The sequence below is a fragment of the Hemicordylus capensis genome, chromosome 1 (genome assembly GCF_027244095.1).
Source record: "Hemicordylus capensis ecotype Gifberg chromosome 1, rHemCap1.1.pri, whole genome shotgun sequence".
NCBI lineage: Eukaryota > Metazoa > Chordata > Lepidosauria > Squamata > Cordylidae > Hemicordylus > Hemicordylus capensis.
This window is the reverse complement of record NC_069657.1, coordinates 24,627,220-24,644,222: the sequence shown is the minus strand read 5'-3', so window position 1 is coordinate 24,644,222 and position 17,003 is coordinate 24,627,220. Positions and strand designations below refer to the sequence as shown.

The 17,003-nt window shown below is 46.5% G+C and overlaps 1 protein-coding gene and 1 long non-coding RNA gene across 23 annotated transcripts in view; both read right to left on the bottom strand.

The window, feature by feature from the left end:
• Positions 1 to 17,003, bottom strand: part of BEGAIN (brain enriched guanylate kinase associated) — a 359,789-nt gene that overhangs the window by 208,880 nt on the left and 133,906 nt on the right. The window lies entirely within an intron of this gene.
• Positions 13,375 to 15,170, bottom strand: LOC128340033 (uncharacterized). The gene is made up of 3 exons (XR_008313412.1): positions 15,073 to 15,170; positions 14,694 to 14,865; positions 13,375 to 14,093 (listed from the first exon to the last, which is right to left on the bottom strand). It is a non-coding gene; the product is annotated as an uncharacterized LOC128340033 (long non-coding RNA).

The following is a 17,003-nucleotide window of genomic DNA, read 5'->3' as shown; positions in this document are numbered from 1 at the left end:
CTTCCAAAATGGCTCAGGGAGGTTTACAATTAAAACAAAACCATTAAAATCAGTTAACTATTAAAACAAAAATTATAAAACAGTATAAAACAATTAATAATTAAAACATCATAAAACAGCAATTAAACAATCACAACAATTAAAAAACCCTGAAAACCAGATTACAACATTAAAACCAATTACAACTATTTAAAAACCCTGGAAGGCCAGGCCAAAGAGATAGGTTTTAAGGGCTCTCCTGCAGGCCAGTAAAGAATTCAAATCATGGATTTCTACCGGGAGTGCATTCCACAGCCCAGGACCAGCTACAGAGAAGGCCCGCCTCTGAGTCACCACCAGACGAAGCGGTGGTAACTGGAGATGGACCTCCTCAGATGACCTTAATGTGCGGTGGGGATCATGTAGAAGAAGGCGCTCTCTAAGATAACTTTATGCATGTTCAAGCCCTATTCAGACGCTACGTTGTATGTGCACGCCGTTGTTTATACACAGATAAATCTTTTTGAGTGGATCTTTTTGTGTTAAAACTGCATGCATAGTTTTTAAAGCAAACCTGGGTACTGCCCCCACCCCACCCCAATCAAGGGTACAGATAGGAAGTGTATTACTGTATAGCCCAATTCAGACAGTATGTTGAACAAGTGTACAGAAGTCTGTACACTCAAACACGTGCACAGACTATACCAAAAAAGTGAATGACTGTGCCTGTGTTCATTTAAAAAGTGAACCTGGATACAGGCCCTTCATATGCATGGTAAAGATAGGAAGTGTACTTTTGTACAACATAACATGTGAATGACTGTACCTGTGTATACTGTACACTCATTGTATGAGTGTTGAACATAATGCGTGAATGAGCCTTACATCTATTAAACGTGTGCGAAAAACTGAATGTGTGTACCGATCTATACACGTGTATAATATGCGTTCATATTTTATGTGCACTGAACATAATATGTGAATAGAGCTACAGTTATTCACACATTATGCTCAACGCACATACAGTAGCACACTTCCTATCTGTACCAAACATCTGAGGGGGCCTGCACCCAGGATCACTTTTAAAATGAATGTATGTCCACTCATTCACACAAAAGCACCTGCCGGTGTATAGACCCCTGTATACATGCACAGTGTAATGTATGAACAGGGCTTTTGTGTCCTGCTCATGTGCTAAATGCACTGATGAAAAAGCAGGGGGGTATTCCACAAAAGTCCACAGTAAGTAATCCTCTCCCAGCTTCTATTGCCTGATGGTCATTTTAACTTATTACGCACATTTATATCTCGCCTTTCATTTAAAAAAAAAACAACACCACTTAGGGTGGCTCATAGCGTATGACATCACAAGAGAACCAAACAAACTGGGCAGTGGAGTGGCTCACTTGTTCTGCAGTGCCAGAAGTGTGGAACAGGAGTGGTGTCAGTGCAGGAGACTCCTTCGGAGCTGAGTGAGGTCATCACTAAGTAGCCAAATGTGTACGGAGCAGCAGCAATTTTAGCTGATCTCCCCTCCCTCCAAAAAGAGCTATTTGGCTGCCAGGAGTGTTCCCCTGAGAGCTACCTGATCATGGGCGGTGCTTCCATGAGGCTTGGTGAGGTGGTTGCTTCAGGCAGCAGATTACTGGGGTGCCAACAAGGTGGCAAGATGTCCTCCATTTTCAAAACAGGAAAGAGGAGGAGGGTGCACAGAAGGAGGTGGGGGCATTTGGCACCCTGCCTCAGGTGTATGACAAAATTGAAGAGGGCCCTAAGACAAGAAGTGAAGATGGGCCCCCAGGCCCCCTGTCTGCTTCTCCCCGCCTCCAGCCCATGTCTTCACTGCAGAAGAATTATATGGACACTGTGAAAAATAAGACATCCTCGTCATGCCCTCTCTTTCACTCCCATGCAAACAGTATCACACACTTCACATACTCTGATCAGGAGCCAGGAGCTTCAGGAGCATAACTATAATAGCGCAAGGGGCGACAGTTGTCAGGGGGCCCACTGCCTTGGGGGGCCCCCGAGGCAAGTCACATGACTGACTCCCCCAGCCGCGCACCTGCCCGGACTTCCTTCAGTTGTATTTATCCTCCGAAATTGATCTGAGTGTTAAGACCTGGAGCTACCAGAACAGCATGTCTTTCTCGAGTACCATTAAATGACTTGCATCATCCACAACTTACAAAACCTTTTAAAAAATAATCTATTGTGGCACACAGGTGATATAGATAGATAGACAGACAGACAGACAGACAGATAGAATATATATTTAAAAATATATTTTACTAAGCTTTTTGTTACCACTATTCAGCCCCATTTAAGATTTCTTTACTTCATGAGCTGAGCTTCGGGGGGGGGGGCATTTTAAAATCTTGTCTCTGGGCCCACTCCAACCTTGCTACGCCCCTGAGGAGCTTGCCAATGAATGGTAGAGGCAGAAGGGGAGATCAAAGAGTGAGCTCTTTCCCAGCCAGTGGGGCCCCCTCCCTCATGGGCCCAGGGACATTTGGTCCCCCTCCCATTCAGTTATAGCTACACCCCTGCTCATGCCCACAGAGGTCTTGAGCTGCCATTGTAGGCTCCCCTCAGGGAAACCTTTAAAGGGAGGGGAGATAAGCAAATATTGCTTCCCCACTTCCCCTTTGTATGTGTTTGGCTGCTCAGTAACAAGCTTGCTCAGCTCTGAAGCAGCTTCTTCCACAGCCATGGCTCCTGTCTCTCACTTCTAATGCTGTGAAAAGTGAGAGCCAGTTCCATCGTCACCAAAAATGCATATATAGAACAGTGGCACCAGATAAAATGACTTCTGCAGCACCAGAAACCTTAATGATAATGAAACAACAGGCATGGTAAAATTGTGGCAGAACACGACGGTCATGAGTTGGTGGCAAATGGCCTGCATCTGGAGGGATGACCCAACCTGGGTATGGCCACAGAAACAGAGGAGACCATCTCCGACGTTCCAGCCCAAATGCACACACTTGTGGTTTGCTCGCTTGCTGGATGGCCATGGAATGAAATTAAGCCCGGATTGCTGACCCGCATATTAATGGAGTTTCATTTTTGTTATGACATGTGAAGACCATGTTGGTTGAACACTGGATGTGTAATTACCCTATAATGAATTCATATTTTAGCTTCAGGCATCTGCTTGCAGAACGGCATTATAACTTACATCACTGATCTGAGCTCTACACTACCAGGATTTTGCTGAATTAATCTCCTCTCCTAATCAATACTGAACTAATCACCCCGTTAATCTTTGTTTGTTTGTTACCAACTCCATATTGACCTGAAGGGTAGTTAAACTAGAGCTCAAAACAAAAAACTCAGGCAGAACCAACAGGCAGATTTCCCATCCCTTCCTTCTGAACCTCTAAAAGAAAAACAAACAAACAATTAGGTGCCCTAGGCCAGTGGCAGATCCTAGATTCAATCCCTGGCATTTCCAGTTAAAAGTGTCTTGGATAATGCAGGGAAAGTCTTCTATCTGCCTGACACCCTGGAAAACTGTTTCTGGTCCAGTGCTTGGATTAAGAGTGGTGTGGTGGGGAGAGGGGTTCTTGATGAAGTCTAAATTCCATCTGCTGATTTCTCCTAATTTTCACCAAATCTTAGGGCCCCATAGCTTTCTAAAAAAAGTAGCTAAGGAGAGTGGGCCTTCTTTGTCCCTCTCTGTTTGGAACTGGAGTAGGCAATATTGAGTGAGGTGGATCAGTGGTCTGACTCAGTATAAGACAATTTCATATGTTCTCTCTGGAACTGCCTCTCTTATTCCTGGCTAAGTTATGACAAGCATTTGTGCAGGAGTGATGCAACTTGAAAGCTGACATATATTTGTCCCAGTCCAGACTCCAATGCATAACTGACACTCCAGCAGGCAAGAGCCTCCCCATTCTTTCTGAAGGAGATGATGGCTCTGAATTGGCAGAACAGCGTGAGTGGAGGTGACCCCTCCAATGAAGCAAACAAGGAATTTTGTGGTGTGTATAGTTAGAGCTCCATACTTACAGCCTCTGCAGTTCAGAGCTCTATAGTTATGAGATATTTATTGGGGTCTGGCCTGGGACAAATATATGCAGCCTATCGCTTGCTAGGATCGAAATGGGATGGGCCAGAGGAGACATAAAAGAAAATATCCAAGTAGAATCACTCCTGCAAAAATGCTTGTCATAACTTAGCCAGGAGTAAGAGAGGCAGTTCCAGAGAGAACATATGAAGTTGTCTTATATTGAGTCAGACTATTGGGCCACCTTGCTCAATATTGTCCACAATATTGTCTCAAAATTGTTCTTACAATCAGTAAAGTTAGTCCAAGGAGCGGCCAACTACCATTCGCAGCTGTGTGGACTCCTGAAACTGTGCATGTGACAACCGAAATCCTTTGGGAGATGCACAAAGACTGCTCGCTTGCTTGGCCGCAGGGTGTGTATTTTCATCACTTCTAGGGCAGGTTGCTGACTTCATTTCCTTAGTGAAGTAATTTCAAGTAGGCAAAAGGTGGGTTGAGGACCACCACTTGACAGTTTCTGGTGGATCACCTAGGCCCCTGCCAGTATCCATCTAACAGGGATTCCCTGATGTTGTTGACTACAACTCCCACAATCCCCAAGCAAAAGCCATTGCAGCTGGGGATTCTGGGAGTTGTAGTTAACAACATCTGGAATTCCTGTTAGAGGGAACACTGGCCCCTGCTGATTCCTGGATTCTTTGCAAGAATCCCAGCTCTTGGTGGACATTGGTCTGATCCTGCACATTGGTGGTGCCAGAGGGAGGTGAAGACAAGCATCTTCCAGAGAAATAACTCCACCGCCCCCACAGTGAAGGGCAGGAATGTTTTACATACTCAGGAGAATTTTAATTTAATGTAATTGTTTGTTGTTAAATTTATATACCATCTTACATTTTAAAAAAATCCCAAGGTGGTTTACAATTATTATTTAAAATAATATAAGCTTATACAAATTACACTATCAAGATATTAAAATGGAATATAAAATACAGATCTAATTAAAAGCTTAAAAAGTTAACACACAATATAACAAAAAATGTCAGATAGCTAGCTAGATAGCTGTTCCCCGTGGAAGAGAACATTAATATGAAATGCACCATTTCTTTTCATTTAGAAATCTAACGTGGGACAAAGCTTGCCTGTCCCAGAAATGCCTTTTGCCCCTTAGGACATTTTTTTCCTACTGCCGCCACTGATCCTGAAAGGCACTTTTTATCACCTTCAGTCTAAGAGTGTACTCAGGATCACTAAAACAGATTAGTATGCCGTAATTCTTAAGAAATCCCAAGCATGGACTCTTGCTTTTTCAATGTGCAAACATATCAGTGAACCACAGGGATTCCAGTTCTTTGTTTAAAAGCCCTGTGAGGTTGAAGTCAGCCCACCTCTGTACTCGTTAATCACATTCAAAGTCCAGGGACCATCTTCATCCTCCCTGCCCAAGCTGATATTTGCTGTTTATTTTGTAGCAACTGAGTCTTTCTTCTGTGAATGGACTCCAAGTGGATTAGTGCAGACATGCATTCCTTTGAGGACTTGTCCATTCACTTTTCTTGGCTAACCCCCGCCCCGAGTCTTGCATCTTTTTGGGGTAAGATGAGTACTTCCATTCTTAGAACATCCTAATTCAGAAACCAAAATTAGAGTGCTTGCATATAAAAACAATCTCTTAGGAAGCAAACAGCTCGGCAATTATTAGAAGCCTGCAAATTGTGCTGACAAGCCACAATTAAAGGCCACTGCAAGGACCAGCGGAAAACACAATGACTTGCTCAACCCTATAGATCTGGCTGCAGTCTCTTTCCAGCAGCAACCGTGTAATAATATTAGCAACACAGAACACTGTCCTAGTAGCACATTCTTGCTGTCTCAATAGAGATGCTCCAGGCCCTTTGGCAAGAGAATTGAAAACACAACACAAGGCTGGGGAGCTGTCAGTGTTTCTGAGTGCGTCTCTCCCTGTAGTTGTGAGATTGCAGTAATTAAGGCAGGGAGACCTGTCACCCCCTGATTCAGAGTTCTTTGTGATGTTATGAGCTGTCCCTGCTTCATATTTCTCCTCATTAGGTGTTTGCATGCTGTACGCACAGGATTCTCTCTGGATGAGTCACCAAGTGGTCCCTGTCCTCAGATGATTTTGCTAGTGTTTCCTCAAATGACAGCTCCTCGGAGAGGGCTGTCCATGTCATTCTTCCTGGCTTATCAAAAATGAACAGGACATATACTTAAGCAATCCTGCACAGGAGTCATCTGAAAGCGACATGATACAGTGGCAATCCCACCAGTGACCCGTCTGCTCCCTGATTATCTCATTCTGCGGGCTCACCTACACGTCACTTACTGTAGCTGCCACCAAAGAGCCTGTTCCCAGGCAGAGAATTCCCAGGCAGAGTGGGGACTACTGATTATGTGTTCCTACTATATATTGGTCTCTCGAAAACCTGGCAGGGTTTGCCTTTCAGCACTTTGTAGCAGAGGGGAGAGCTGCAACTAGGCAGGGAGAGTATTAAGCCTGTGCATGCTGAAAATTGATAGATCAGATCCAACAGGCGAGGGATCTGTTGGGAGGGACTGATGTGCACGCACATGCACATGCACACATTCCGTTGTGTTGGATCAGATCAGATCAAAACTCCTGACATCGTCAGGATTTAAAAGAGAACAACTGACTGTAGAAATGGGATGTTGGATTAGGGTAGGCCTTTCGCCTGATCCATCCAGGTTCTTCTGATATTAAACCATGTTCTTATGATCAGTAAAGTTAGTCCAAGGAGCAGGCAGCTACAATTCAGAGCCACGCATGCTCCTGAAAACTGCACCTGTGGTGGTGGCAATCCCAGCTAGGGGACCGGAAAGTGATTGTGGGCAAGGTGCAATCATAGTTGGGCACAGTACCACACCACCATACTTCTGAAATGAGATTGCTAATGCCAGCATGGCACCCAACTGCCATATTTACCCAAATCCAAGATGAAGCCCCCCCCTCCACAAGTTCTTTCCTGTTAAATGTTGTGGACGCCATCAGACGCACGGAGGGGGGGATTTCGCTCCTAAATGGGGCTGCTCCTGGCCATGCTGCCAATGCATCACGGGGCTATGCGTCCCTATTCAGGAGTCAGATCGGCCCGTGCTGCCAATGCATGGGCCGATCTTACTCCCAAACAGGGCTGTGCAGCCCCCCATCTGATGTCAGACACGGGGGTGTGCTTAAATGCTCCCTGAGTCTGATGTCAGATGCAGGGGGTGGGGCTGGGGGGCTGCCACCGGCCTCCCTCTGCCCTGGCACACAATCACTTCCTAGTCCTCCAACTGGGATTTCTGCCACCGTACATGCAGTTTTCAGGAGCTTGCGGTGGCAGAAATCCCAGCTGGAGGACCAGGAAGTGATCATGTGCATGGTGTGACTGGGAACTGCACCAACATCGGCAATTTTAGACCTGAAGTAGGGTAGTTCAGTGGGGCACTTAACTATTATTGTGCCTCACACACAGTCACTTCCTGGTCCTCCCAGGATTTAGCCCGCTCTCCCTGCAGTTTTAACAAAAGCAGGTCTCACGGATCGTGAGACCCACCTCTAGAAGTGTGAGCACTGTAAGATCTTCCCCTCAGGGGGTGGAGCCGTTCTGGGAAGAGCATCTAGGTCCCAAGTTCCCTCCCTGGCAGCATCTCCAAGATAGGGCTGAGAGAGACGCCTGCCTGCAGCCTTGGAGAAGCCACTGCCAGTCTGTGAAGACAAAACTGAGCTAGATGGACCAATGGTCTGACTCAGTATATGGCAGCTTCCTATGTTCCTCTTGAGGGAGAGAAAAGCAGGGCCCAGCTGGGTGGGCGAAGAAGGCCATGTGTTTGTGCCCTGTGCCAGCAACATCCTCTGCATCACCATGATGGTGCAGGCAGAAGGGGAATAACCGGCACAGAGTAGCCACTGTGGTGGCGAGGAACCACTGGGCTAGTGCCCACACTCACATGCCATCCTGGAGCCATGGCTGGCCTTCTGATGCCCCTGGACAAGGGTAGCTTCGGGGGGGAGGGGGAGGGGGAGGGGAAAGTGCCCCCAATGAATAGTTTGCCCCACCACCTGCCCCCCATTTCTGTTTCAGAAATCTAATATGTGGGTCACAGCTCACCCACTCATAACTGCACTTTGCCCCTTCTGTGCTCTTCCCCCTCAGTTCCCCCCTCTGGTACTGCCACTGCCCGTTCAGACATGAATCTCACTGGGTGATTCTGGGCCAGTCACTTATCTCTTAGTTGAACCTACCTCCCAGGACTGTTGTGAGGATGCTCATCACCATGTACACTGCTCTGGGCTCCTCAGAGGAAGAGTGGGATATAAGTGTAAAAATAAACCAATAAATATGCTGCATACGCAAGTATTCTTCTGTCTCTTCTTTTTCCTCTGCTATCAGCCTGCTAGATCCCGGACTTCGGCTGCAATCCAGCAACATTTCCATGTCTTGAAACATTATTGGCTTCATTGAGCAACTGTGCACCGGACTCAAGGTTGCCAACTTTTCAGCTGTCCTCTGCAGCTCTGCCTTGAGCAGCCATGTAAACCTGAAGACATTAGCAGGCGATAATATTGATCTGCATGCCATGAAAAGCTTTGCCTGCAGATTTCTGTAGCTCAAGTTGCTATTAGGCACAAGAGCAAGCTGGGCTGGTTGTTCTTTTCTGGTCAGGTGGCAACCCTGACTGAACTGCAGCCTTGATAGGGAAAACAAAAGTTACCTGTAAAGCTAATAATCCCTCACAGCATCCTTTGCCATTGCATAGCACTGTACCAACCACAGTCTGAAAGGCTGACCATCTCCCTTTGTTTCGTAGCAAAACGGCTTTGTTTTGTAGCAGCACCAGGTAATTAAATTGCAGCTGGTTTTATTTATTATGAAGCCTAGCCCTTACTTGGCTAGGAAAGCAAACTGTCAGTGCCTTTGAATTATCTGTCTGTGAAGCTGCATTCTGCATCCTAAAATGGTGTATTATTGCAGATCCCAGCATTAAATATTTAGAGGTCTTGAAGTTGCTGTTATGTTTGATACTGGCCAGATTTTGGCGGATGGAACAGGCGGGGCCTGCGAGGTGCTTGGCAAAGCATGACCGAGTCCTTGTGGGCTGAATTCAGTTCGCGGGCTGAAAAGCTGGACTAGATTAGAGGGGCAAGTGACCCACAAGATTGCCTGTGGCACTGGCATTGGAAGGCGCTGGATATTTCAGTTATTCTTAAAATTAAAAGGCTTCTATAGAGGAAACACATCTGTTTTTGTTTATATATAGCAAGATGAATGACATATGGTGGGCATTCCCAGCTTTGGATCCTCAGATGTCTCTGGATTACAATTCCCATAATTGCCAGCCACCATGGAGAGGCGAGGAGAGCTGGTCTTGTGGTAGCAAACATGACTTGTCCCCTTAGCTAAGCAGGGTCTGCCCTGGTTGAATTTGAATAGGAGACCACATGTGAGCACTATAAGATATTCCCCTCAGGGGATGGAGCCACCCTGGGAAGAGCAGAAGAAGGTTTCAGGTTCCTTCTCTGGCTTCTCCAAGATAGGGCTGAGAGAGATTCCTGCCTGCAACCTTGGAGAAGCCGCTGCCGGACTGTGTAGACAATACTGAGCTAGATGGACCAATGGTCTGACTCAGTATATGGTAGCTATGTTCCTATGTCCCACAGTGGCCTTTAGCCATTGTAGCTGGGGATGACAGGAGTTGAAGTCCAACAAAGGCTGAGGACCCAACACTGGGAACCCCTGCCGTATGGTACAGAATAGGAGGCATATGGTTACTATTTAGAGAGCTAGCTGGAGGCCACTGTGGAGTTGAAGTACAACATAGCAGTGTGCAGAACTGGGTCTATTCGAACCTGGTTTGAATAGAACAGACCTGGTTCAACTGGTTTGGACTGGAACTGAACCATAACCCCAAAATGGGGTGCTGGTCTGAGTTTGAGCTGAACTGGCCCCAGTTCTAACAGAACCAGTTTGGGCATGCTTGTAAAGGGGAATGCAGTGAGAATTCCCCTTTACAAGCAAAGGGGGGAACCCAGCCTATCTTTAAAAAAAAAATCTTAACAGGGGCAGCGAGAGGTCACCTGCAGTCTGAGGTGGCAGCACTCACATGCACGGAGATCATTTGGGTGACCTCCGAACCCTCCGTATTGGGATCAGTGCTCCCGTGCAGCCTGGTTCTGGCCTCCAGGCATGTGCATAGGCTGGAACTGGGCACTGCTAGAGCACCCGTTCCGGCACGGAGGGTTCAGAAGAGCTGCACTGCCATCTCAGACTACAGATGCCTTCTTGCTGCCCATTAGGGTTTTTTAAAGTTAGGCAGGGTCCCTCCCTTTGTTTGTAAAGGGGAATCCTCACCAGGGAATCCTTGCAGGCCAGTGGGCTGGCCCAAGTTCAGCCTGAACCTAAACAGCTTGGGCCCTGGGCATTTAAGAGAACGTCTTCTTTGCTATGAACCACACCGCCCATTGATGATGATCTGGAGAGGTTTGTCTGCAGTTGCCACCGGCTCGTCTGGTGGCTATTCAGGGACGGGTCTTCTCCATTGCTGCCCCGAGGCTGTGGAACACACTTCCTGCTGAAATAAGAGCCTCCCCATCTCTTACAACTTTTAAAAGGGCAGTTAAGATGCATTTGTTCACCCAGGCTTTTAGTTAGATACTGTTTTAATTGTGTTTTAATAGTTTTAACTTTTTAATTTTAATGGCTGAAATGTTTTAATCTTTTATTGGCTGTTTTTATTGTTGTGTAAACCGCCCATAGAACTTGCGTTTTGGGCAGTATAGAAATGTATTAAATTAAATAAAATAAATAAACCAAACCACCAGAATTTGTTCCATGCATGCACACTCCTAGTACAACAACTGCTGGTTAGAGGTCTAGCTGAAGACCACTGTAGCTGCAGATGATGCAATCCAACAACATCTGAGAACATAACGTGGGAAACCCCATCATATAATATAGGACAAGAGTCATGTGGTTACGGTTACACGGCTAACTGAAGGCCATCATGGCTGGGAATGATAGTTCATTCATTCATTCATTCATTATTTTTGTTCAATTTATATACCGCTTCTCATAAAACTCATCCCAAGGCAGTTTACAAAAGTTAATACAATTAAATTCTATAAAAACAAATTATAATATTAAAATTAATTAAGACCAATAGGTGAAGTAAACTGTGCCACCTAGTCGGTGTCAACTCCTGGCAACCACTGAGCCCTGTAGTTATCTTTAGCATAATACAGGAGGGGTTTATCGTTGCCTTCTTCCACGCAGTCTGAGATGATGCCTTTCAGCATCTTTCTATATCACTGCTGCCTGATATAGGAGTTTCGCATAGTCTGGGAAACATATCAGCGGGGATTCAACCCAGCAACCTCTGGCTTGATAATCAAGTCATTTCCCTGCTGCGCCATTAGGTGGCTGGCCAAACAAACATAATTATATCAAAAAGCAGTACCCATACAAAGACAAACAGCGGCTGGAAGTAGAGAGATTGGTTGGAAGCCCCTAAGGGGTAAAAGCCTCAACAGAGAAAAGAATTTTTTGTTGTTGTTTTTTAAGCAGACACAGACGTCAGAGAATGGACACCCACCAGGAGAGCATTCCAGAGCTTGGGGGCAACAACAGAGAAGGCCCTGTCCTGCATTCACAATAACCGAGCTTCCCCCAATGTTGGCACACAGAGCAAAGCCCCTTCCAAGCTGTTGTGGCAGTCACATGGTATACTGGTTCGAAGGCCAATCAGAGGGCCAGCCCTGCTTACAAGTTGTGCATTATGCTGAAGGGGCCAAAATAGCCCCTTCAGGTGGGACTCCTGTAATGCACTTTACCTAGGGCTGCCTTTGAAAGTGGTTAGGAAGTTTCAGCTGGTGCAGAAGGCTGCCACAAGAATGTCTGTGAGAATTCAGCAGTATGTGCATATAATACCTACACTATAGTAGTTTACATTGACTACCAGTTTGCTTCTTAGCCCCAACCATCCTAGTTTTAACCTTTAAAGCAATATATGGTCTGGCACCAGAGTATCTTAAGGACTGCCTGTGCCCACATGAATCTTCCTGGGCATTAAGATTAGCCTCCCAAGCCCTGGTCTCTGGCCTGCTATTGCCTCAGGTACATTTGGCAGTGACTGGAGTCAGGGCCTTTCCTGTGGTGGCACTACCATCATGGAATGCCCCTTCCTACTTCGATTCATCAGGACCCTTCCTTGGCAGGGCTGCCAACCCTCCAGAATTAGCCAGGAGTCTCCAGTGATCAGCTTCAATCTCCAGAGGACTACTGAAAGCATTCCTGGATATGTCAATGGCTTGATATTGTGAAAAAATATTGGAAGAAATGTTGGGGAGAGGGGGAAATCTAGGGATAGCTTCAATCGGAACTGATCTCTGCACAGTACTGTGCTTTCCTCAGTGGTGGGAGGGCACTTTAAGAGTGACGGAGCCCTCTTTGAAGAGCTCTAGGAGGGAAGCCCCGGGAAGGGCGGCATTTCAGCACTCCATGCACACCTCCCAAGATGGGCTTAAGAGGGCTCTGTTTCCCTTACGGGAGCCGCTCAGCAAAGCGCAGCACTGCACGGCGAGAATGGTCATCTCCGCACGATGCCAGAGGACTGTACAGAGTATTCACCTTTGGCCGAAGCGTCCCACAAGCCCAATATAAATTATTCAGGGTGTCACACTTCAGGTGATGGAGGGCTGCCATGAAGCACACTGCCTCAGGCCTAAGAGGCGGGGTAGTAAATATTTTAGATTTACTAGAGCTCCTTGGTTACAAGGCCAGGCTACAACACCTGGGGCTTTTTAGTTTAGAAAAAAGACGACTGAGAGGAGAAATGATTGAGGTCTATAAAATCATGTACGGTGTGTGGAGAACGTTGACAGAGAGGAATTTTCCTCCCTCTCTCATAACACTAGAACCAGGGGTCATCCCATGAAACTGATTGCCAAGAAATTTAGGACCGACAAAAGGAAGTACTTTTTCACACAGTGCACAATCAACCTATGGAATTCTCTGCCACAAGATGGGGTGACAGCCAACAGCCTGGATGGCTTCGAGGGGTTTAGATAAATTCATGGAGGGCAGGTCTATCAATGGCTACTAGTCTGAGAGCTATAGGACACCTCCAGCCTCAGAGGCAAGATGCCAGTGCAGGGAAGTAGCAGTAGGAGAGAGGGCATACCCTCACCTCTTGCCTGTGGGCTTCCCAGAGGCATCTGGTGGGCCACTGTGGAAGCAGGATGCTGGACTAGATGGGCCTTGGGTCTGATCCAGCAGAGCCTTTCTTATGTTCTTATGTTTTAAATAAATCAAGCAAGCAAGCATTATTTGAAAATGGCTATGCAAGTTTTGCAGCAGATCAAATTTAGCAAGTACAATACTGTGAATATATACACAGGAGGTGCACGTCAAAAAATTCTGGCCTTGTTGTCATTTTAGTGTAAGGTCCTCATTGGAGTGAAACACAATACATACTTAACGTTCTCCTTTCAATTGCATTAAAAGGACGGGAACTGTGTGCCCTTGCCTGCAGACGTGGTTTGGGCTGTGTCGTTCCGCAGCATCGGTAACTAGTGTTTAATGTGTCTGTGTAAACATACACAGCCAACCTACATAAATGCAGATCGTAAAGAGGTTTGTGATTAGAAGTGGAGTCTGACTTCCGGGCTTCAAGAACACATGCTTTGGTCTTCTAAACATCACTCGATGATGCGACACACATCTAAGAATTATTTATCCAGTGTGAATGGTTCTCTTCGGCAGGTATTCTGGCAGCCGAAATGTTTAGAACCAACTAGCATAAAAGGAGGTCCCCTATACCCGAGGCTGACTTCTAAAAATCTGACAGTTTCCTCCCCGCTCTCCTAACCCCCACCAGCAATCTTTAAGTCTACAATTGTAGCCTTCAGCCCAGAAGGACAAGATGAAACGTAATAGGTTAACATGCTCCCTCCACCAACAAACATTATTATTAGACTGAGCTTTCTCTGCATGTGTTTCTTTCTGTCTCCGAGTGGAACCTTCTTATGTCAGTTTCTGAGTGTCGCCTACACACTGTTTATCTCATTCCTTTTCTCCAACACCTATGGACAAAAGAAAGCAAAGTGACGGCATCCCTGATATTAAAAGAAGTGAGCTCACCATTCCTGAAACACTGACTCGATGGCATCTTAGCGGTACAGTCACTGTGCACAACTACCCTGGTGTCTCAGGGTTCATCAGCCACAGATAAGATTGAAGGATGGACCTTTGAGGAGCTGGGACCTTGTTCCCCGAATCACTGCATCTTCTTTTTATTTAAGAGAATTCTTCTCCGTCATAAGTCCCGCTGCCCATTGAGATCATCTGGGGAGGTCCGTCTGCATTTGCCATCGGCTTGTCTGGTGGCTACTCGGGGATGGGCCTTCTTCACTGCTGCCCTGAGGCATTGCAATGTGCTCCCAGCTGAAATAATAGCCTTCCCATCTCTGACAGCTTTTTAAAGGGCTGTCAAGACATATTTATTCATCCAGACTTTTAATTAGATCGATAGAATCCATCTTTTTTTTTTAATTTAAATGTTTTAATTTTGTTTTAATTTGTATTGTTTTACTATAAACCACTCAGAGTCATGAGATTTGGGCACTATATAAATATGCTAAATAAAGAAATAATATAAAATAATGGAAGAGGTCCCTGCTGACCTGGCCCTCCACGTGAAATCAGAAAGGATTAAACTCGTATAATCCCTTGGATGGAACTTGAAGGGAAGTACCACGACTAAAGGCCAATTGACTTATTACAGAGATCCACGATCGGAATCCCCCAGGAATGCCCCAAAGCCCTCTGGGATATATTTTGGAGAGGCAGAGGCAGCTGCAAAAGGAAGTTAGATGGGGTGGGGTTCACTCAAAATCATCTCTCCCCTCCATGCACACGTGGAAGGATCCCACCACGGAACGCTTAGTTTAAATGTAGACTAGCCGACCCTGCACAGAGCATCTGTGCGCTCTTTGGGACCGGCGGTTCCCTCCCTCCCCCCCGCCCCGTTCTGCCCCATTCTCGGCTTACGGGCCCAGGCACCTCTTCTCTCCACTGCCACTTCTGCCCCCACTGCCACTTCTGCCCCTACTTTCTTTCCCCCCTCCTGGGCCTTGCCTCCACAGCCTGGCCAAGGCCTGCTACCTCTGGCCTCCATGGCCGGGCCGCCACCACGGCAACCAATCCTCCTGGGTGTGCCTCAGGCAATCAGGTGCATCCGCCGCCAGCCAATCAGCTGGGCTCTGGGACGCACATTCCAAGGCACATCCAGGAGAATTAATATAATAGATGATCTCATGTAAATTGAGATAAGGCGCTCAGAAATTTCATTCATCTGTCCTGATCCTTCTGCCCACCATATGACCCCATGTCCAGATATTATCAGTGAAGAAGGAAAATGACTGTCTCCTCTTTCTTCACACCATGCATAATTTATATAAACCTCTATCATGTCCCAGTCATCTTGTTCTGAAACTAAAACAAGCCTCCAAAGTGTTAACCTTTCTTGCAGAAAAGGAAGTCTTCTAGGCATGTGATGGTTTTAGTTATTGGTTTTGGTATTCTTTCCAGTCCTTCAACATCATTTTTGACACGAGGCGATCAGCAGACCAGGGGTGGCCAACTTGAGGCTCTTCAGCCGTTCAAAGGAGAGCTGGTCTTGTGGTAGCAAGCATGAATTGTCTCCCTAGCTAAGCAGGGTCTGCCCTGGTTGCATATGAAAGGGATACCACATGTGAGCACTGCAAGATATTCCCCTCAGGGGATGGAGCCTCTCTGGGAAGAACAGGTTTCAAGCAAGGGCGTAACTTTAATAAGGCAAGGGGAGACAGTTGTCTCGGGGCCCACTGCCTTGGGGGGGGGCAGAGGCAAGTCACATGACTGACTCCCCCAGCTGAGCACCCACCCGGGCTTCCTTCAATTGTATCCGTTTTCCGAAATTGATGGGAGTGTCAAGACCTGGAGCTACCAGAACTATATATATGCGTGCATGCTTTTTGTTACCACTATCCAGCCTCATTTAAGATTTCATTACTTCATGTTTTGAGCTTCAGTAAGGGCGGGCATTTTTAAAATCTTGTCTCTGGGTCCACTCCATTCTTGCTACGCCCCTGGTTTCAAGTTCTCTCTCTGGCATCTCCAAGATACGGCTGAGAGATATTCCTGCCTGCAACCTTGGAGAAGCCATTGCCAGTCTGTGTAGACAATACTGAGCTAGATAGACCAATGGTCTGACTCAGTATATGGTAGCTTCCTATATTCCTATGCATCCATCACCCACTGAGGAAATTTATTTGCAGTCCAACAACAGCCTCAGGTAAATCACCTCTAGACAGTCCAGCATATGTGAGTGGGAAACAACACTGACACCTAAATGTGGTTGTGTCAGGTGTAGGTCAAGACCGTACAAATGAGCCATCATATGAGTTTTCACCTCATTGCACATATAGTTTTTCTCAGTGGAATAATGAGATACATCAGCTGCAGATCTTGGCCATTCCATTCCAGGTACTTGTCCCACAGAACTAAAATTTCCAGTCTGCAGGCTAAAGCCTCTAGTACAGTAGCACACAAAAGACTCATCCTATGATGATACCCACATGAAGATCAGATTGGGTAGTGTGTACATATGGAGCTCTCTTAAATCGAGGCAATGCACTGGCCCATCTAACACAGTATGGGAGATCCTCGCTGCGGTGAGGAACTTGCTGTCCCCTGAGGTAACCGCCTTACCCAGCCTCATGGACCCCTGACAAGAGCCAAGTTAAGCTCTGAGGACTGCTAGATAGCGTCTCCTTTTCTGTCCACATGGATTGTCAACTGAAATGCTGCTGAGATGCTCTGTACTACTATAAGGAGAGGAGAGCTGGTCTTGTGGTAGCAAGCACGACTTGTCCCCATAGCTAAGCAGGGTCTGCCCTGGTTGCATCTGAATGGGAGACTTGATGTGTGAGCACTGTAAGGTATTCCCCTTA